Genomic DNA, 20,639 nt, shown 5'->3' with positions numbered 1-20,639 from the left:
GGGTCGTTGCAAGTAGGCAGGGACTGAGTGGCGGGTAGATTAGGGCTCACTTGTCTGTTTCCTTATCCCTGTCATTACAGGATCAAATACTTATTTCCTTCACTGTATACAACACCAAAACCAAGCTCAGTACATATATACAGCACCAGAACAAAGTTTAGTACATAAATACAGTGCCAGAACCAAGCCCAGTACATATATACAACACCAGAACAAAGCTCAGTACATAAATACAGCAACAGAACAAATCTCAGTAGATAAATACAGCACTAGCACAAATACAGCTCAATTTAGTGAAACCCCTGCCATATAGGTTTGTACAGCATAAAACTACAGCTCCTAACATGGCTGGATATGCTGGGAGTGGCTGTTTCACCAAAAAAGAAAAATCATACCACCCTTCATCTCGCTGCAGATCATACAGTGACTACGGTGCTGATTAGAGGCAGAATAAATATATACATTAAGTGACTCACCGGTGATGTCTTCTCAGATTCTAGTTGTTCTTTTTCTCTTTTCCTCTCCATCTGGTCCAGTCCTCTATGATGACTTCTCCTGGCCACAGCCCATTTCTGCAGTTTGCCGCTCAGATGTCTTCAGCTCCTCACTTTTCAAACATTTCTGCACCTATAAACAAAGATAAAATTCTCATGGTGCCACAAACTACGCCCCCAAATATAATAATGCCATACAATGCACCTCTAATTCTAATAATTCCATACACTGCATACCTGATTATAATAGCACCATACACTGTGTCCCTGATTATAATAGCAGCAAACACTGTGTCCCAAACACACACATAGAGTGCCCCTGTAGATAGTGCCCCCATAGAGCCCCATGTAGATAGTGCTCCCCATAGAGCCCCCTGTAGATAGTACCCCCCATAGAGCCCCCTGTAGATAGTGCCTCCCTAAAGAGCCCTCTGTAGATAGTGCCCTACATAGATCCTCCTGTAGATAGTTGCACCTGTAGATCCCCCTGTAGATTGTGCCCTACATATAGCCCCCTGTAGATAGAGCCCCACATATAAACCCCCTGTAGATAGTGCCCTACAGATAGCCCTACCTGTAGATAGTGCCCCATATATAGCCACCTGTAGATAGTGCCTCACAGATAGCCCTACCTGTAGATAGTGCCCCACATATAGCCCCCCTGTAGATAGTTCCCTACAGATAGCCCTACCTGTAGATAGTGCCCCACATATAGCCCCCCTGTAGATAGTGCCCTACAGATAGCCCTACCTGTAGATAGTGCCCCACATATAGCCCTCTGTAGATAGTTCCCCACAGATAGCCCTACCTGTAGTGTCCCACATATAGCCCCCTGTAGATAGTGCCCCAAATATAGCCCCTCTGTAGATAGTGCCCCACATATAGTACCCCCTGTAGATAGTGCCCCACATGTATATAGTGCCCCACATATAGCCCCCATTTAGATTGTGCCCCACATATAGTCACCCCTGTATATAGTGTCCAACATGTAACCCACCCCTGTAGATAGTGCCCTACATATATCTCCCCCTATAGTGCTCCACATAGCCCCCCAGTGCCCCCTGTAGTTTGGAAGCCCTGTAGATAATGCCACTCACACTTTTAAGAGAAAAACAAAAACGTTGCATACCCACAAAATACTGTTCCTGCGCCATCCTTTTGCAATGCAGGCCTGCTCTCTTCTGAGCAGGTCTGCTGGGGCTAAACGATGCAAGCAGCGTGATGTCATCACGCCGCTTGCATCGTTAAAAGGCAATGAATAGCAGGGCACGGAATGTGCCCTCCCATTCAGCGCTTATACATGTAATTGTATCTGCGTTCCATAGACGCAGGTATAATTATACTGCAGGAGGGGGTAGTGGCTGGTTTCAGTGGCGCCGCCGACCCCTCAGAGAGGTAGCAGGCCACCGGACGAGGCGAGAAAGTCATCTCGCTTCATGGACGGTGCGGCCCGGTGCTAGCCTGTCTGGTCTGATCACCTATAAGAGCTACTGTATCACAAATTGCTGAAGAGGTTAATGCTGACTATGATAGAAAGTTGTCAGAACACATAGGGCATTGCAGCTTGGTGAATTTGGGCTGTGTAGCTGCAGGCTGGTTATAGTGCCCATGCTGACTCCTCTCCACCGACGAAATCGCTTACAATGAGCATCTGAACTGGAACATGGAACAATTGAAGAAGGTAACCTGGTCTGATAAATCATGTTTTCTATTACATCATGTGGGCGGCCAGGTACGGTGTTGATTACCTGGGGAAGAGGTGACTCCAAGATGTACTATGGGAAGATGGTAAGTGTAGTGCCCATGGCCACGGTCCGTCGGGTTCACTCACCTCCCGACGCCCGCAGCCATGGATCTGTGAGCGCTGGCCTCCGTCTCCCTCCTAGGAGATGCCAGCGCTCACTTCCGCTCCGCCCGGCCGGGTCCTGTAGGGTGCGCGCGCACGCTCGCGCCCGCTCTTGCCGCACCTGCACCTGCCTCCATCCGTGCTGAAGCCACAGTCACCGTCCGGACTATTTCAGGTACCTAAGCATTACTGTCTGCTATCTTACTTTCACATAGACTGTGACCTGGTCAGCTGCCTCCCCGCTACGGCGGAGCGGCCTAGTGGGTCCACAAACCCAGTGTCCGTGACAGTACGCTCAGGCCATGGAACCCACTGGCCAGCCCAAGACCCCAGTACAGAAGATTCAGACAGAGATGCATGACCTACGCACTCGTCAGGATCAACTCCTTGAGGCGGTGAATTCTATTCTGGTCCGCCTGGATCTACTCGCTGTTCCACCCCCGGTTCTTCCTCCAGAAGCTGTTGCCGTGCCACTGCCTGTTGCTCCCCCTGTTTGTTCCGGATCCTCAGTTCCTCTGCCTCTTCCTCCTCGCTATGACGTGATCCCAGAGCATGCAGAGGATTTCTTAATCAATGCACGGTGCATTTTAGGCTACGGCCTCATCTCTTCCCCTCCGAGGAGGCTAAAGTAGCGTTCATTATCTCCCTCCTCGCTGGCAAGGCCCTCGCATGGGCAAACCCAATCTTGGAGCAACAAGGACCTGTATCCGCGGACCTAGCCTTGTTCCTGCAGTCCTTTCGTGCCGTGTTCGAGGAGCCGGGTCGAACATCCTCTGCCGCAGCCACTCTGTTGACCCTCAAGCAAGAAGGCTCCACAGTAGGGGAGTATGCGATCTCCTTCCGTACCCTAGCAGCCGAGCTGGCATGGAACAATGAGGCACTGGTGGCGACCTTCTGGCAGGGACTGTCCTCTCACATCAAGGACGAACTGGCAGCCCGCGACCTTCCTTCTACCTTGGATGCCCTCATCCTGTTAGCCACCCGGGTTGATATGAGAATCCGGGAGCGCTCTCAAGAGGTTTGTCAGGAGAGCCGGGTCCACAGACCAGCACCCCCTGCCCAGAGACCACAATTGTCCACTCCTAGTGCGCTACCTGAGGAACCCATGCAGGTAGACAGAGTCCGGTTATCTGAACAGGAGAAGCAACGCAGACGCTCCTCTGGACTTTGCATGTATTGCGGCCTCAAGGGTCATTTTGTGCGTCAATGCCCACAGAAACCGGGAAACTCCAGTACCTAGGGTTGGTTGGAGAGGCAACTCTAGGTGGAACGTCTCCAAACGTTAAAACCTCTTCCAAATTATCGATACCTGTGGCCATCGTCACCGGACAGGCATCACATCCTTCCTCCGCCTATCTTGACTCTGGAGCGGCTGCTAATTTTATCAACCAAGATCTAGTGGATCGGTTTCAACTACCCACAGTCCGTCTGGAGAGACCCCTGGCAGTTGCCTCTGTGAATGGTCTACCGCTGCCTGATCCAATCATGCTCATCACTGAGCCGGTGACATTACGGGTCGGAGCTCTTCACTCAGAACAGATCTCCTTCCTGGTACTACCCAAGGCTATCAATCCTATCCTGCTGGGTCTGCCATGGCTCCGTCTACACGCCCCGACACTCGACTGGAGTTCTGGAGAAGTTCTTCAATGGGGTTCCAGATGCCATAGCCATTGCCTGTCACAAGTCCGTCCTGTTGTGCCCCCTCTGCCTCAGTCACTCTCCGATCTACCTTCTCAGTATGCCAGTTTTGCGGATGTCTTCTGCAAACGAGAGGCTGAGACGATGCCTCCATTTCGGAGTTATGACTGTCCCATTGAACTGGTTCCTAATGCTTCTCTTCCCCGTGGATGAGTATATCCTCTCTCCTTGCCAGAGACGTTATCAATGTCAGCCTATATCAAGGAGAACTTGGAGAGGGGTTTTATTCGAAAATCTTCCTCCCCGGCCGGGGCAGGATTCTTCTTCGTTAAAAAGAAAGATGGATCTCTCCGACCCTGCATTGACTACCGTCGTCTCAATCAGATCACGGTCAAGAACAAGTACCCGTTGCCACTCATTTCTGAGCTGTTTGATCGCATACGAGGAGCCAAAAATTTTTCCAAGCTAGATCTGCGGGGGGCCTATAATCTAATCCGGATTCGCCGGGGTGACGAATGGAAGACGGCATTTAACACCCGCGATGGGCACTACGAATACCAAGTGATGCCCTTCGGACTGTGTAACGCTCCCGCAGTATTTCAGGAGTTCGTTAATGACATCTTCCGAGATCTCCTCTATACGTGTGTTGTAGTTTATGTCGATGATATTCTAATCTTCTCCCCAGATCTGTTGACCCATCGGAGGCACGTTCGTCAAGTTCTTCTGCGACTAAGAGAGAATCGCTTGTATGCCAAGTTAGAGAAATGCACATTTGAAAAGAGGTCTCTGCCCTTCCTGGGCTATGTCATCTCGGATCAAGGCCTTAAGATGGACCCTGAGAAGTTAAAGTCTGTCCTGGAATGGCCACGTCCTCAAGGCCTAAGGGCCATACAGCGGTTCCTGGGTTTCGCCAATTTCTACCGGCAGTTTATTCCGAACTTTTCTTCTCTGACGGCCCCCATCTCTACCCTTACCAAGAAGGGTGTGAACGCCAAGGTGTGGACTCCGGAGGCAGAGTCCGCATTCATTAGCCTCAAGAAAGCCTTCACTTCAGCTTCGATCCTCCATCACCCTGACATATCTCGGCAGTTCTCACTGGAAGTGGACGCTTCCTCTGTTGGTGCAGGCGCACTTCTGTTCCAGAGGAGCTCCAAAGGAAAGGCAGTAGTGTGTGGCTACTACTCAAGACTGTTTTCCTCTGCTGAGCGCAATTATTCCATTGGAGATCGGGAGCTACTGGCTATCAAATTGGCCCTGGAGGAGTGGAGACATCTTCTGGAGGGCGCTGCTCACCCCATCCTGATCTTCACCGACCACAAGAATCTCACTTACCTTCAGTCCGCTCAAAGACTGAATCCTTGTCAAGCCAGGTGGTCACTGTTCTTCACCCGTTTCCAATTTCTGCTCCACTACCGTCCTGCGGACAAGAACGTGAGGGCCGATGCCCTGTCCAGATCATTCGAAACGGAAGACACGGTGGAGTCCCTTCAGACGATCATAGACCCATCCTGCGTTGTCACCGCCAATCCTCTGCAGCTTAGAAATATCCCTCCAGGGAGAACTTTTGTTCGGTTGGCTGACAGAAAAAGAATTCTCCGCTGGGGACACAGTTCTAAACTGGCTGGGCACGCTGGTGTCCGTAAAACCCAAGACCTGGTCGCTCGTCACTTCTGGTGGCCCACGCTACCTAAAGATGTTCTGGACTTTGTCTCTGCTTGCACGGGGTGTGCCTCTAACAAGGTGGCTCACAGCAAGCCTGCCGGCCTGCTTCAACCCCTGCCTGTACCCAGTGCCCCCTGGCAGCACATCGCTATGGACTTCATCACGGACCTTCCTCTCTCAGCAGGATGCAACACCATCTGGGTGGTGGTGGACCGGTTCTCTAAGATGGCACATTTTATCCAGCTAACCGGCCTACCCTCTGCTCCTCGACTGGCAAGCTTCTTCATTCAGCACATCTTCCGCTTGCATGGCTTGCCTCTTCACATTGTGTCCGACCGGGGGGTTCAGTTTACCTCCAAGTTCTGGAGAGCCCTCTGTAAACTCCTGGATGTGAGTTTGGACTTTTCCTCTGCCTATCGCCCCCAGTCCAATGGGCAAGTTGAGAGGATCAACCAGATCATGGAAAATTACCTCCGCCACTTCATCTCTTCACAGCACGATAACTGGGTACAGCTTCTACCATGGGTGGAGTTTTCATATAATAACCACACAAGTGAGTCCACCACCTCCACTCCGTTTCACATCGTGTACAGTCAACATCCCAGAGTTCCTCTTCCAGTGTCGACTTCATCTCAGGTACCCGCTGCTGACTCTGCATATGGGGACTTCCTGCAAATCTGGCAACAGATCCGGTTCTCTATTTTGCAGGCGGTAGATCGCATGAAGCGTAAGGCAGATACCAAAAGAAGAGAGCCGCCTCAGTATCTTCCTGGGACTAAAGTCTGGCTGTCCTCTCGAAACATTCGCTTGAGGGTGCCTTCATACAAGTTTGCTCCCAGGTTCCTTGGTCCCTTCGAGATCCTGCAACAAATTAACCCTGTTTCCTATAAGCTGCGGCTGCCCCCTACCCTCAGAATCCCTAACTCCTTCCATGTGTCCCTCCTGAAACCAGTGGTCCTGAACCGCTACAGCAAGACCTCTAGTTCCACAGTTGCTTCCAGCGGTCCTTCTGATGTATTCGAGGTAAAGGAGATCCTGGACCGCAAGAGGGTAGGAGGAAGGACTTTCTATCTGGTGGACTGGAGAGGGTTTGGTCCTGAGGAGAGGTCCTGGGAGCCAGAAGAGAACCTCAGTGCTCCTGCTCTTATTAAAAAGTTCCTCTCTCACTCTGGCCCCAAGAAGAGGGGGTGTAAGAGGGGGGATACTGTAGCGCCCATGGCCGCGGGCCGTCGGGTTCACTCACCTCCCGATGCCCGCAGCCATGGATCTGTGAGCGCTGGCCTCCGTCTCCCTCCTAGGAGATGCCAGCGCTCACTTCCGCTCCGTCCGGCCGGGTCCCGTAGGGTGCGCGCGCACGCTCGCGCCCGCTCTTAAAGGGCCAGCGCGCACATGAAAACAATGATCATTAACCCACGTGATTCCCTGCTCTATAAGAATGCCCCAGCCCTTCTGATCCTTGCATGAGCGTTGTTAGTCTTTCCCTGTCTGTCTCGCAAATGGTCCCTTAGTGTCTCCCGTTCCAGCTGTTACCCGTGCCCTGTTACCGTTCCTGTATTCCGCATTGTTCCTGTGCCTACCCGTGTTCAAGTGTCATCTGCCACGTCAAGTGCCATCTGCCACGCCAAGTGCCATCTGCCACGTCAAGTGCCATCTGCCACGTCAGGTGTCATCTGCCACGTCAAGTGCCATCTGCTCATCGGATACTGCCCGCCACGTCTGGCGCCACTTTCCGCACCTGCCTCCATCCGTGCTGAAGCCACAGTCACCGTCCGGACTATTTCAGGTACCTAAGCATTACTGTTTGCTATCATACTTTCACATAGACTGTGACCTGGTCAGCTGCCTCCCCGCTACGGCGGAGGGCCTAGTGGGTCCACAAACCCAGTGTCCGTGACAGTAAGCCAGGGGAGGCAGTGTGATGCTCTGAGCAATGTTCTGCACGGAAACCTTGGGTGCTGGCATTCATGTGGAGGTTACTGTGACACTTAGCACGTTGTTGCAAACCAAGTACACCTTTTTATGGCAACGGCCATTTTCGGCAGGATGATGCGCCATGCCAATCTGCAAAAATTATTCAGGAAAAACGTGAGAATCATGACAAAGAAATCAAGGTGTTGACTTGGCCTCAAAATTCCCTAGATCTCAAAGGATCTGCTGCTAAAGTCTTAGTGCCAGATACCACATGACACGTTCAGAAGTCTAGACACAGGTCAGAGCTGTTTTGATTGCACAAGGGGGGCCTATACTATATTAGGCATGTTATTTTAAAGTTATGCCTGAACGGTATATACAGCTCAAAGAAGGTACAATACAGTAAGATTGGAGTTTTCTTCTGTGTTTTTGTGTAAAAATTACATAAACATGACATAAAAAGTGTATAAAAGTAAACAACTAAAATAGATGTCGGCTTTCTGGAAACGATTGCACAGAAATGGACAACTAACTACTTGTATGCATTTTCCATACTCTAAAGTGACAAGGATCCAGCAAGTAATGTGGGGTTCTTGGATTGGTTCCAGAAGACCAAGTCAAGTTTGCACCGTTTAACTTTACTGAACACAGCTGCAAGTACAGTGGCACATAGTTATTATGGTTATGTCTATTTTTGAGGAACAATAAACTTAACGGTTACAACTCTCAGAAGAGGCACACAATCTCGGTGGTTACAACACATAACGGGGCAGAATACCTTAATTGTTACAAAATGTTTAACAAGTGGAAGGACTTAACCAACCAGGGGTAACTCCTTTACAGGTTTTTACTTATCTCCCAGAGACCACACTTATACTATGTTATTTCACACAGCCTCACGTGCCTCTCCCACAGGCCTCCTGACCAGTTTCATGCAAGACAATTTTTATTGTCTTGCATTCCACAGCACGTCTGTTGTATTTGCATAGATGCTGCTTATTTGTTGCAGGTTTTCCCCATTGAATTCAATGGGAGGTAAAACCCGCAACAAATAGAAGTTGTTGCATTTATTGTGGCAGAATCGCAGTGAATCCACCACAAAAAACACAACTCAGAATAAAAAAATGTTATACTTACCCAGAAGTCTGTGTTTCTTCCTCCACGCCGGCCTCTTGGGATGACGTTTCATCCCTTGTGAATGCTGCAGCCAATCACAGGCTGTAGCAGCGGTCACATGGGATGAACCGTAATCCCAGGAGGCCAGCCTGGATAACATGAGAGGGCCAGCTTCCTAGGATGACGTTTCATACCATGTGACCGCCACTGCAGCCAATCACAGGCTGCAGAGGTCTCCTGGGATGAAACGTCATCTCAAGAGGCCAGCCTGCTAGCAGGCCGGCTAAATGCTGCAATTTTCCACAGCGGACATTCTAGGCGAAAAACCACCGCAGAATTCAGAATTCCCTGTGGCCAACAGGGCGGATACGCAGTGTAACTCTACTCTGCGATCTTTTGATCGCTTTTATAATACACTGCAATACTCCTGAATTGCATTGTATTATTGCCTGTCAGTGTAAAACTGACAGCCATCTGTCATGGCCTCTGGCATGGCCTAACAGGCAATCACTATTGAGCGCCACATGAGGGTTTAAATATGATCGGAAACCACCGATACTGGTCTCCGATCGTTGCCCTGAAGCCTGAGGCTGTTCGTAACAGCCCGGGTTTCAGGAGCTCCCCGCCCGATGCGGGAAAAGTTCTTCTGAAGTGCCGCCGTGAAAAGCTACTTCAGAAGAACTACTCCGAACGGCCGCCGTAAAAAGGCTATACGGCGGTCTTTGAGGGGTTAAACAACATTTACAGCTGTGTTTACTATCATGATACATTGGCTGTACAGTTTTTTTAAGTGTTTTTTTTTGTCTGCACTTTTGAGTATAGTATACCATTTCATGAAAAACATTTAACACTCTGTAATATGCTGTTGAATTTCCACAAAGTCTTTCTCTATATATTGATTCAGAGAAAACATTACAATTTCTATTTAATCCTTAGCAGTTGTGAAAAGAATTCAATTGTGATGGTCATGATAAGCCTGAATGTTTTCCTCCATTAATTCACATCAGCTTCTAAATGTGATGGGTATTGCATCACTAATGACCACACAACTCCCTTTGTAAGATGTTCTCATGGTCCAATTTAGTTTAAAAAAAATATTTAATCCTTACCAAGTAATCTTGATACAGTTTCCTTTGAGAACATACCGTAAGATAAAATTCTGTTCACAAAGTAGAATTTTGTCTTCTTGTTATATGGCCTACTGTGCTTGGACTCTCCAGGGACTTGAATGAAAATCAATAACATAAAAAGTATATTTTAAAGCTTAGAGACAGGGCCATTGCAGGTTATTTTATCTCAAGCCTTCTCTTTTATCTTCTCAGAATATGTCTCTTCACTCAAGCACTAGATATTTTGGGAATGCCGTCTAAATACAAGCCTTGACTTTATATTTAATTTTCCAGTCCTTATTATTAACTTTAGGTCATCTAGAAGAGGAAAATCAAATACTAATCTAGAATGTATTCCTGACTTGATATACAAATCTTGATGGAAACCTTCTAGCAACATGATCTGTGACCTGTCAAGCTAAAACACATAAGTCAAACTTGGTTTGATAGTCTATAAGATTGACTCGCAACCTACATGAGATCATCAACTAACCAAGAACTTGTAGTTTGCTAGTAGTATGATGATCCTACAGATAGAGTTACGGAGTAGGAAGCTTAAAAGAACAAAGTCTGTGCTGGAATGTATTCTTTCCACATGTGAAGTAAGGTGCTTGCATATCTAAAGTTAATTGTAAAGTGTTTAGTTATCTTTTTTTTATGGGTTTTTTTTAGGAAGGGAATCCTGTTCTACACAAAGAAGTAGCCAGGAAAATACTTTCACTCTCCATTAGAGTTTTACAGATGATATGGAAACAGGTAAAATTATACTAGTGAATTTTATTGTAGATATTGTGACTGGACACACTATAATGGTTTTGGCCATATTAGTTGATACTGGCAGTGACTCGGCCATTTTGTAAATTCGGTTCTCAGAATGTTAAAGGTCATGCAGTAGAATACAATATAATAAGGCAGTGTTTCCTAACCAGGGTTCCCTTGTTCATAGATGCTTGGCAAAACCATGAACACATCTTAGCCATAACATAGTGCTAGGAAACAATTATAGAATGCTTTACAAGCCCTTACACCAACAATTGTTCATGGGGAAGGAACAATTGGTCATGGTTTTCCCTATGGCAAATAGTCATACTGGGGAATATAATAAACAAGCTTTATTCATATATTGCCAACATATCCCGCAGCTCTTTACAATGACAAATACTAAAAACAAATCAATATTTAATGACTATAAAATAAAAGATGAGTGGGGTGACACAGTAGGTCCATAGTAATTGTAGAGAAGAATTGATCCAGCGCTGGTAATGATTTAAAAGGGAAAACGAAGTCCCATGTTTATTGGAAAAAAGTAAAACAGAAGGGAGACGCAGTCCCAAGGTGTAAGTAGTCAGTAGTCATGATCCCTCGGGGTCTGAGATTAAGAAAAATGCCTACACACAACTATTCGGATGAATTTTCAAAGGAATGGAATAACATCTTGACGGATTGTTCACTCAATCTCATGCGGCTCATTACAAAGCAAGAGAATATCAAACTAGTGGAATTACAAAAGGACATCAGTAAAGTAAGGGACGAGATCAATTCATTTTCCAGCTCACCAGACTTCGCTATGCTGCAGAAACGCACTGAAGATCACCTGGAGCAATTGGAGAAATCAATTGCTGAAACTAAAAAATCAAAGTTTCATAGAGATACCCAGGATTATAGCAACAATGAAGTCTATACGTGGCATCATGCCAATTACAACAGATTTAAGACCAAATCCATTTTGAGTAACAGACGTTCTCCACACAACCATTCCTTCAACTCCCACAGAGTCATTTTCAGCTCCACTGAACCTGAAACTACAGATGGGGCAGAAGGAGAATCAGACACGGACACGTCCAGATATAACCAACGATCAAGATCCAACTATAAACGCACTCGAGATGTTTCAAAAAACGGGGGAGGAGGGGGGGCCGAAAGCATCATTCCAGCCGACATCATATTGCCCCGCAGACTGAGGAACCAGAGATACTAAGAACTCTTGATGTTGTCAATCTCTCATCAGTGTCATTAACTCAAGCTCAGATTCATGTTCTCTCACTGGGATTAAATTTCGTACCCAACTCAAATTTTGATCTATTCCACACTTTGCTTGATATCAACAAGTTTGTACGCAATCTTACCGTTAAGAGACACTTCTCAACCTCTCAAGAGTCTTCAACCATCTCCCCACTAGAAACACTGTCAACAGCCTCACCTGTCAATGTATATAGGAAATTATCGTTTCAAGAACAAACCACACTTTTACATCTGGAAGATTTAGCTGGACAATATACCAATTCATCTCCTCTTTCTGCATCTAAATTCGAAACCAAGAACCCAGGATTCTACCCCATCCATTCTCGCACAGAATCTATGGACACATTCCAGCAAATTGTAGAACGCGAGCTGCACAAAATTCAAGAAACAGTCAAAAATGACATCTCCTCACACAACCTTACATTACTTGATAAACAGGCAATTAAATCCTTACATGACAACCAGGATATAGTCATTCGCATGGCTGATAAGGGAGGTAGTGTCACGGTGTTAGACAAGGATATGTACATCAACCAAATCATGATATTGTTAAATGACACAGATACGTACACCAAGCTACAACAAAATCCAACTGACATGTTTCATAACACTCTAAAACAGATATTAGATAAAGGTTTAAATCTGGGCATTTTTACAACTAAAGAACTTAAATATCTGTTAGTAGAACACCCGATAGTTCCCATCCTTCATGCACTTCCCAAAACACACAAGGGTTTGAATCCCCCTCCCATGCGACCCATTGTCTCGGGTATAGGCTCTCTTACAGAAAAGATATCTGAATGGTTGGATACTTTTCTCCAGCCTTTGGTTATCAGAACTCCGGGATATCTCAAGGACACCAAGGATGTCCTACAGGCATTCCATAAGAAAACTTGGCATCGTGATTTCACCTGGCTTACCTGTGACGTCGTTGCCCTTTATACTAGCATCCCTCGAGATGTTGCCCTAGAGGCCCTCAGGCATCACCTCCACAAATACAGTGGATACGACCCAAACATGCAATCATTCCTGATACAAATAACTCAGTATCTTATGACGCACAATTATTTTAGTTTTACAAATCATTTTTATCTACAGAAATGTGGAGTTTCCATGGGGGCCAAATTCTCCCCCTCCATTGCCAATCTCAACATGGCATGGTGGGAGGAACATTACATCTATTCTCCAACCAACCCATTTCTTGACTCCATTCATTGGTATGGCAGATACATTGATGACCTCCTACTCATATGGGAGGGAGATGTATCTGCCATACCGTTGTTCATATCATTTATGAACAACAACAAATCCAATCTCAAATTCACTTCTCATTTCCACTCCACGTGCATTAATTTTCTAGACCTGAGTTTTACATGTAAAATTGGTGACACCATCCAGTCTACTGCATCTACTGCAAACCAATATCAGGAAACACTATATTGCATGCACTAAGCTGCCATCCCATGCACACTGTTTCTGCCATTCCCATAGGTGAACTAACACGCGCCAAACGCAATTGCAGTTCCCATATGAGTTATACCAAAGAAGAGTCTATCATCTGTAAAAGGTTAAAAGCAAGAGGCTATAAGGACTGGACCCTATCAAGGGCTAAAAACATAGTCGCAACCAAAAATAGAGATTCTCTTATATTAACGGATAAAACCCAAACTATTCCAATTCAAAGTCAAAACACTCCAACTCTCGTACTACGATATAGCAAGCAGTTCAATACCATCAAAAATATGGTGTTGAAATACATCCCCTTACTGTACGAAGATCCAAAATTAGAGAACCTCTTAAAAGATGGATGTAGAATAGTATCCCGCAGAGCACAAACCCTGGGCAACATACTGTCTCCATCATTACTACCAACTAATAACCCAAAACCTACATGGCTAACATATAAGGGATTTTACAAATGTGGGGTTAATCCCTGCAAAGTCTGCACTTTTGCTAAAACTAACAAACAATACTCTAACTCTTCAGAAACCACTACTTTCACAATTAAATCATACATGAACTGCAACAGTGACCATGTAGTGTATATCATCGAATGTACAATATGCAAACTCAAATATGTAGGCTGCACTACCAGGAAACTCAAAATTCGCATATTGGAACATCTCAGTTATATACGAAATCCATCTATTGTCAACATTTCCAATGCAGCCAGACATTTTGTGACTTGCCATAATAGAAATGTTAGCTCTTTTTCCACATATGCTATTGAAAAAATAAGGGGTACAAAAAGAGGGGGAGATTTGAAACAGCGTTTACTCACAAGGGAGGCTTTTTGGATTTATAGTTTGGAGACTCGCTTCCCAAAAGGACTCAACCTCAGGAAGGATCTCATGTTTCATTATTGAAATATTGAAATATACATGAACCAGATTATAGAATCTAATACTTATTGTTGACGATAACAAGCATATATACAAACATATATACAACAACATCAATTAGACCCAATTAATCATTATTATTTTTTGCTCACTAATACATGACTTTGTCTTCCCTCGTATAACTCTGTCTTAATCGGGTACCCATAATCACATTACCAATAGGGTTTGCATAGACAGTAATTGGGTTCCATTATTTGTTTTTCTTCTAACAATATACGATTTTAATCTCTGCATGGATATTTTCCTTTCAGTCAAGCAGTGTTGACTGTCATTATCTATGCTGGCTCTATTGTGGATAATTTTAACATTTTCATTTACCAACTAAGGGCAACATTTTCATGTTTATATCATTACATTGCTACCATTAGCCTTATATATTCATAAAACTTCTGTTTGACTTTTCATACCATCATCCAAACACATTTGTTACTTACTTGTCGTGGTTGGGTTTCCTGGCTCTGGTCGTGGGGTGCATCTCTGTGCGGCTTGGTCTGCATGTGTTTTCGGCCTCGTTTTGAGTTGGATTTTTTCCTACATGGCATTCACTGTAGTCTTGATTGTATCGTGCCATTTCACATCAATTTTATTATATATAAAGAGACCACATACTTACAATTTGCCATATGTACTAAGGTCAATTTAAATCTGCCATATATTTACTGGCCATATTTGGTCATCATTAATACGCACCCACGCCATTATATTGATTATATGTTTTTCTATGAGGATCAAGATCATATATATACTCTTCACTTTTATTTTTACATCGTGTCATTTATTCTCATATTGATATTATTATCCATCGTTAATTGGCTTCATTTATCTTTATTTTGTGTCTTCCTCACCAGAAAACGCATTTCATTTATATATATTATTATTGAATTACAATCACACTTACTATGACATGTTAATGCTCACCTTTCTGAACAGCATAGTTTGATACGCATCCAATGGCAACATAAGACCGCACACTCAATTTTGACAATGAATTTATGGCATACTTCTTGTGATTCTAAACTTACAGTCTCTATTCTTGACATTAGGTTACTTTCCCTTATAATAACATTATTATCATCAACTAATAGCCGGTTTCATCTTATTTGAATTAATGTTTCCTATATCAGTCTATGCATTCCATTTATTCATATATATTATCAGAACATACTCACACTCACTGAGTTACGTTAATGTTTAATTCCTTTTTTGTCAACAGCCTCTTACTTCATTATATGAATTTACGACAATATAACAATGTTATTTGCACATGTTCTTTTATAGTTATATATACAATTATCGTTTACTCATTTATAGGGGCTCTTTTGGTATGCAATTAGCAATATTTATTATTACATTAATTTGTGACAATGTGACATACATCGACTGGCTACAAAACGCACCTTAGTATATTGAGTCATGTCATCGAACTCACTGAATGTCTTTTCGTGAAGGTTTAATTTACATTTCTCATTCTTTTATTCTGATATTCTGTTATTTTCCTTCATAACATTACCACCATTAACTATCAGCTGTTTTTATCTGATTTAATTTGATGCTCCCTTCATTAGCAAATGCAGTTCATTTATTTGCATACATTATTAGACCATATTCACACCCATTTTGTTGCGTTAATGTGCATTTTCTCAATAGCTCTTTATCATCTGCGGTCTGTTCAACTACAGAGGTGCTCCTCTGTGATATCAACAGGCTTCCTGACGTACATTTGGGCTTATATTTTTGAGCCACACGCAATTCTTGATACTCTTATTATTTATCACAACTAAATTACCCAATATAATGCGCATCGGTCTCATAATGATAGATTTCTTGAACAACTATTAAGATAGGTTTTTTGAATAACCACAGACTATGAGTAGTCCATTATACTACATTATAAATACAGCACTATCGATCTTTTCTTCATTTCTTTTTTAATCCGTTTATACCTTCTCACACTTTTAATGTTTCGATTTGTCAACATGTTATGTTTGCTTTTCATGTATGCATAAGTACCAACAAGGCCGTGTGTCTCAGTTTTTTCCGTATGCATTCATTTATGACAAACGGGCTCATTACCCACTACCATCAACGCTATTGTTATATTTATACTCTTTATCTTTTATATCAAACTGCACCAACAATGTATATATAATATATATATGATGGCAATGGTTTAATTTACATCTATTCATACCATATTCATTAGCCACTCCTCAATTCACGGTATCTACCAATTACCATAATTTGCATATTGGCCTCACCAGCTGATTGCTTAGCATATAGGGATATCTCAGACACACGGTTATCAACTCATTTGCCATGACTAAGAACGCAGACTGTGTTCGAAACGCGTAGGCTCAGGCTCAAGCCCTGACTACTTACACCTTGGGACTGCGTCTCCCTTCTGTTTTACTTTTTTCCAATAAACATGGGACTTCGTTTTCCCTTTTAAATCATTACCAGCGCTGGATCAATTCTTCTCTACAATTGCTGTCTTACACCGCGGGCCGTCGCGGGGATCCGACTGACGCTGCCAGGAGACGCACACCGGTGAGCTGGAGGTTCTCTCCCTTTTCTATAGGTCCATAGTACTCACTTTGTCCACATGACCAGCCCATTGTAAGTGTAATTGGGAAATACAGTATAAAGAATGGTATATATATCAGTCACTCAGACAGTATATGTGCAATAATAAGAGAAAATTTACTGCTGAGTAAAAAAGTGTAGTAAAGTTAAAATGACAGCAGATTTTGGTGAAGAGATAGGTTTGTAAGTTTCTTTATGGCCCACAAGCTGCTGTCGTAACTGAAATACAATTATGAGATATTGATTAGAATCCCTAAGAAGATGAACTTTAAAAGGAGTTGGTCTGATCGTCTGAGACAGACCAGAGTGTAGGTGGCAGCACAGGAGAAGTCTTGAAGTTATAATGAGGGTGCGTGATGCTGTATTCGGGACTGAAACAGATCCAATTTAATTATTTGAATAATAAGTAGAAATGTTGGACAATGGTCTAGCTGAGGAATGATAAGGCCATGAAATAGGCTCAATTTTCCACACTTGAGACATGCAGTTGAGGGATACATATTTGTCTTTCTTATGAAAAAATGTACACTCAATTGTATGGAAAAAATATATTCAACTGTATGTCAGTAGTCTGCCATTGACTATCACTGTAATAAAGACATATACCTTAACGTATAACTTTTTTGTCTGCTGTACTGAATTGCATGGTAGACTGTACTTTTCAATACCGCCCAGAGACAATATCCAGATGTTAAGCTGTCAAACGTAAGCCAAAAGGATTATCTTAGAAACCCATGGGTATGTCACAGGATGCATTTGTACAACTTTTTTTACTAACCAAACTTATCCTTTCGATGTAGCCCAAAAACTTGGCATAAATATATCCCTAGAGTTCATGCACATGTCTGTATTAGTGCTCCATACAACTTCTGACATCTACGGAGCCATAATAGGGCAGTAATGTTATCCTTTGGATGTTTATGTACCTTTATGTTCTGCCATATGTTTGCATAGACATGCGCCACAGTATCAAAAGGAATCTTGGCATGTTCCATTGGATGCTGTATGAGTGCCGATTTTTCCAGAGTAGTCAATGGATACTGAAAAATCACATCCATGCATTCGGAGCTGTGTAAATCCTCCATAAAAGTAATGTACAAGTACAGATTTTCTTCACCAAACTGCTGGCAAGTTTGAAGAAGAAAATATATCGGAACTCATGAAACACCATATGGCAACATATCAGTCAAAAATAAGACACTATACGGACCTTCACAAGTGCAGATTGTGCAGTCCTGTGCATGTCTCATGGTATTGATTTTTAAAGGTAGTTCGCATGAGGTATTAACAGTATAAACAGTAAAATAAGGATGGATTGCAAGAGAAGGACATTCAGATGACAGTAACACGCTTTAGAAAGTGTAGCAGAAATAAACAATGTAAATTCCATGACAGGGGACCTTGCAAACACAGATATGGAAACATCAGGATTAGACAAGTTGGAGGAGAGGAAACAGAAGCAGCTGTGCTTTGGAAAGGTTTTAGCCATGACAGCGGAGACAGCCAACAGATACTCGCTGGTGTTCATCAGGGGAGCAGCAGACATTTTTGAGAGTGAGACCATAAGGGAAATGGTTGAACTTTTTCACATCAGCTAAGTATGATGGACAAGATGTAAAAATATCAATTGGTCAATTTTCCATACCATGTATTTATCCTACAGAGGTTCTGAGCAGGTATTATTTCATAGATTTAACCAACGACACCAAAGAAATAACTTGATACTTTCTCTGGTACCATTTTTTAAAAATTATTAAATGATAACACTATCTGGATCGTTATGGTCTAGTATCAGCAATAAATTAGTTTGATTCATTTTCCTCAGTTGTAAATGTAAAGGCAATACTAAAGCGATTGGCCTACTTATACAGTTACACTTAGGACTGCTAGAAAAGATTACCATTCATAGCAGAAGGTTTATGACCCTTGGAGACAGTAGAACCTGAAATAACCTTAATATCCTGTCATCTTGTATTACACAGACGCACACTGAACAAATAACACACAGCATGCAGTGTTCATGAGCCCTACACACAACAGAAGATGGTTTTAAGAAGCAGTGATTCTAAAGAAAAGTTAATTTATGAAACATAAGACCTCTCTCTGGAAAAGCTTTCAGAATTTTTATTCCACTGTCTCTTTTATCCCATGCTACCATTCCATTACTTGCACACAGGCCCTACCTGTAGTTGTTGATCATCTGCTATCAAATGCCTGCTGTCTTTTGTAACATTCTTCTATTCGTGATGAAATTAGCAACATGATTTGTAATGCATTGCACAGAAGACACCATTCTACTATCCATCATCAAAATAGGCAATTTTACAAAACCAGCGGTAGAATTGTTGGAAATGCTGTAAAGAAATAGGAAAACAATTCTATTATTATACGCAATTTATGGAACAACATCAACAATAGTGATTTCAGAGAAAATAAACCCTTAAATCCTAAAAGGTTTCATGAGATATAGTCTTAATTGGAATAAATGTGGTAATTTAAAGCATTTTTGTATATACAGTAGTTATTCATTCTCCGCAAAAGTAGTTCACTGTGCTACAAAGCAATAAATGTAATCTTATTATTTGCATTAGTGATAATGTTATATTCTGTTATCCTATTCTCAGCAATATTTTTAATCATTCCGACAATTTTAATAAAAAGGTTGATTATGTGATGATGGTGAAACTGTGAGGTTTGGTCTACTATTACAGGACAGTAATTTAGATTATTTTATTATTTTGTGACTGGTGTTTTAGGCTCGGGACTGCAGACATTGGTTGTTAATTGATTCAGCCCCATGTTTTTGCAAGGGATAAATCCTACAAGAGCATGCACGGTTATAGGGTTAAACTGCCCCTTTGTCGATTGGTGCCTAATCATTGAGCTGCACAGCCACTTGTACACAGACTCCGAGCACTTACAGAAAGAGGGTAGTGTGTGTGTGTAAACTTGCTGGAAAAAAACAGAAGCCAAGAAGCTGGGCCGCAGCCGGTGTTTGGGGAGGAGGGGAGACTTTAACCAGCCACCCCCTCCACCTGAGCGCTGGCCACAGCCTAGTCACTTGTTTTAGCTTTCTTTCAGCTACTTTAAACAAACTTCCCCCTGCTTGAACATTGGAACATTGGAGAGGGGGAAGTCTGTGTAAAATTGCTGAAAGAAACCTAAAACAAGGGTTGAGCTGTGAAGTAATTGAGCACTGGAAAGACTGAGGAGCAGGAGAAAGGCGAGCTCCGGGATGGGGAGGGTGAGCAGCCAGTGACAAGAGCTGGAGCTAGGGAGAGAAGGAGAGCCAGGCAGCCAGCTGAGCTTCATACTACGGGTCTGGACTGGCTGATGTATGGCTAAAGTTGCAAAATTATATTCAAAAAAGGTTTTTATTGAACAACCCCACCTATGAGAAACTCCTGAATATGCCCCCGCAACCCTACATCCTTTTTCAATATAAAGCAAAGAGATATGTGAATTTCGCTTCTTCAATTTACATATTCCTCGTAAGACCACTGAGATACTGCATATGAATACAAATGTCTGGAATTGTTGGGATCTGCATATACAAAGCCTGGCAATAGGTTGTCTGCTGGCTGAGTGTATGCCTACGCCTTGATGCGAAGAGGAAGAGATGCAGAAAACCAGTTTTTACAAATAAACCTGCCCCTTGGTGATCAGCGGTTATCGCCATGGCCAGCCAGACATTTCCCGTGCAGCAGAAGAATGAATGACTGTCCATGTTTTAGATGAACAAACCAAGCCTCTTCGGTCAGATCCTCTTCTATCTTTGCCTTGTGTTGGAATGATTTTGGGACATGGAAACATCTCTAAAAGTCATTAGGGAATTGCATCATCTTCAGTTTTCAAT

At 43.3% G+C, this 20,639-nt stretch overlaps 1 long non-coding RNA gene across 2 annotated transcripts in view; it reads right to left on the bottom strand.

Annotated features, from left to right (window-relative positions):
• LOC142760878 (uncharacterized) overlaps nt 1-19,113 on the bottom strand; it is a 51,653-nt gene extending 32,540 nt beyond the window's left edge. Inside the window, exon 1 of one of the 2 annotated variants that reach the window (XR_012883440.1) lies at nt 18,967-19,113. This is a non-coding gene — a long non-coding RNA (uncharacterized LOC142760878). The remainder of the gene's footprint in view (nt 1-18,966) is intronic. The other variant, XR_012883441.1, reaches the window with a different exon arrangement.
• Between the last annotated feature and the right edge of the window lie 1,526 nt (nt 19,114-20,639).

The sequence above is a fragment of the Rhinoderma darwinii genome, chromosome 4, assembly GCF_050947455.1.
Source record: "Rhinoderma darwinii isolate aRhiDar2 chromosome 4, aRhiDar2.hap1, whole genome shotgun sequence".
Taxonomy (NCBI): Eukaryota; Metazoa; Chordata; class Amphibia; order Anura; family Rhinodermatidae; genus Rhinoderma; species Rhinoderma darwinii.
This window is presented reverse-complemented; position numbering and strand designations above follow the sequence as displayed.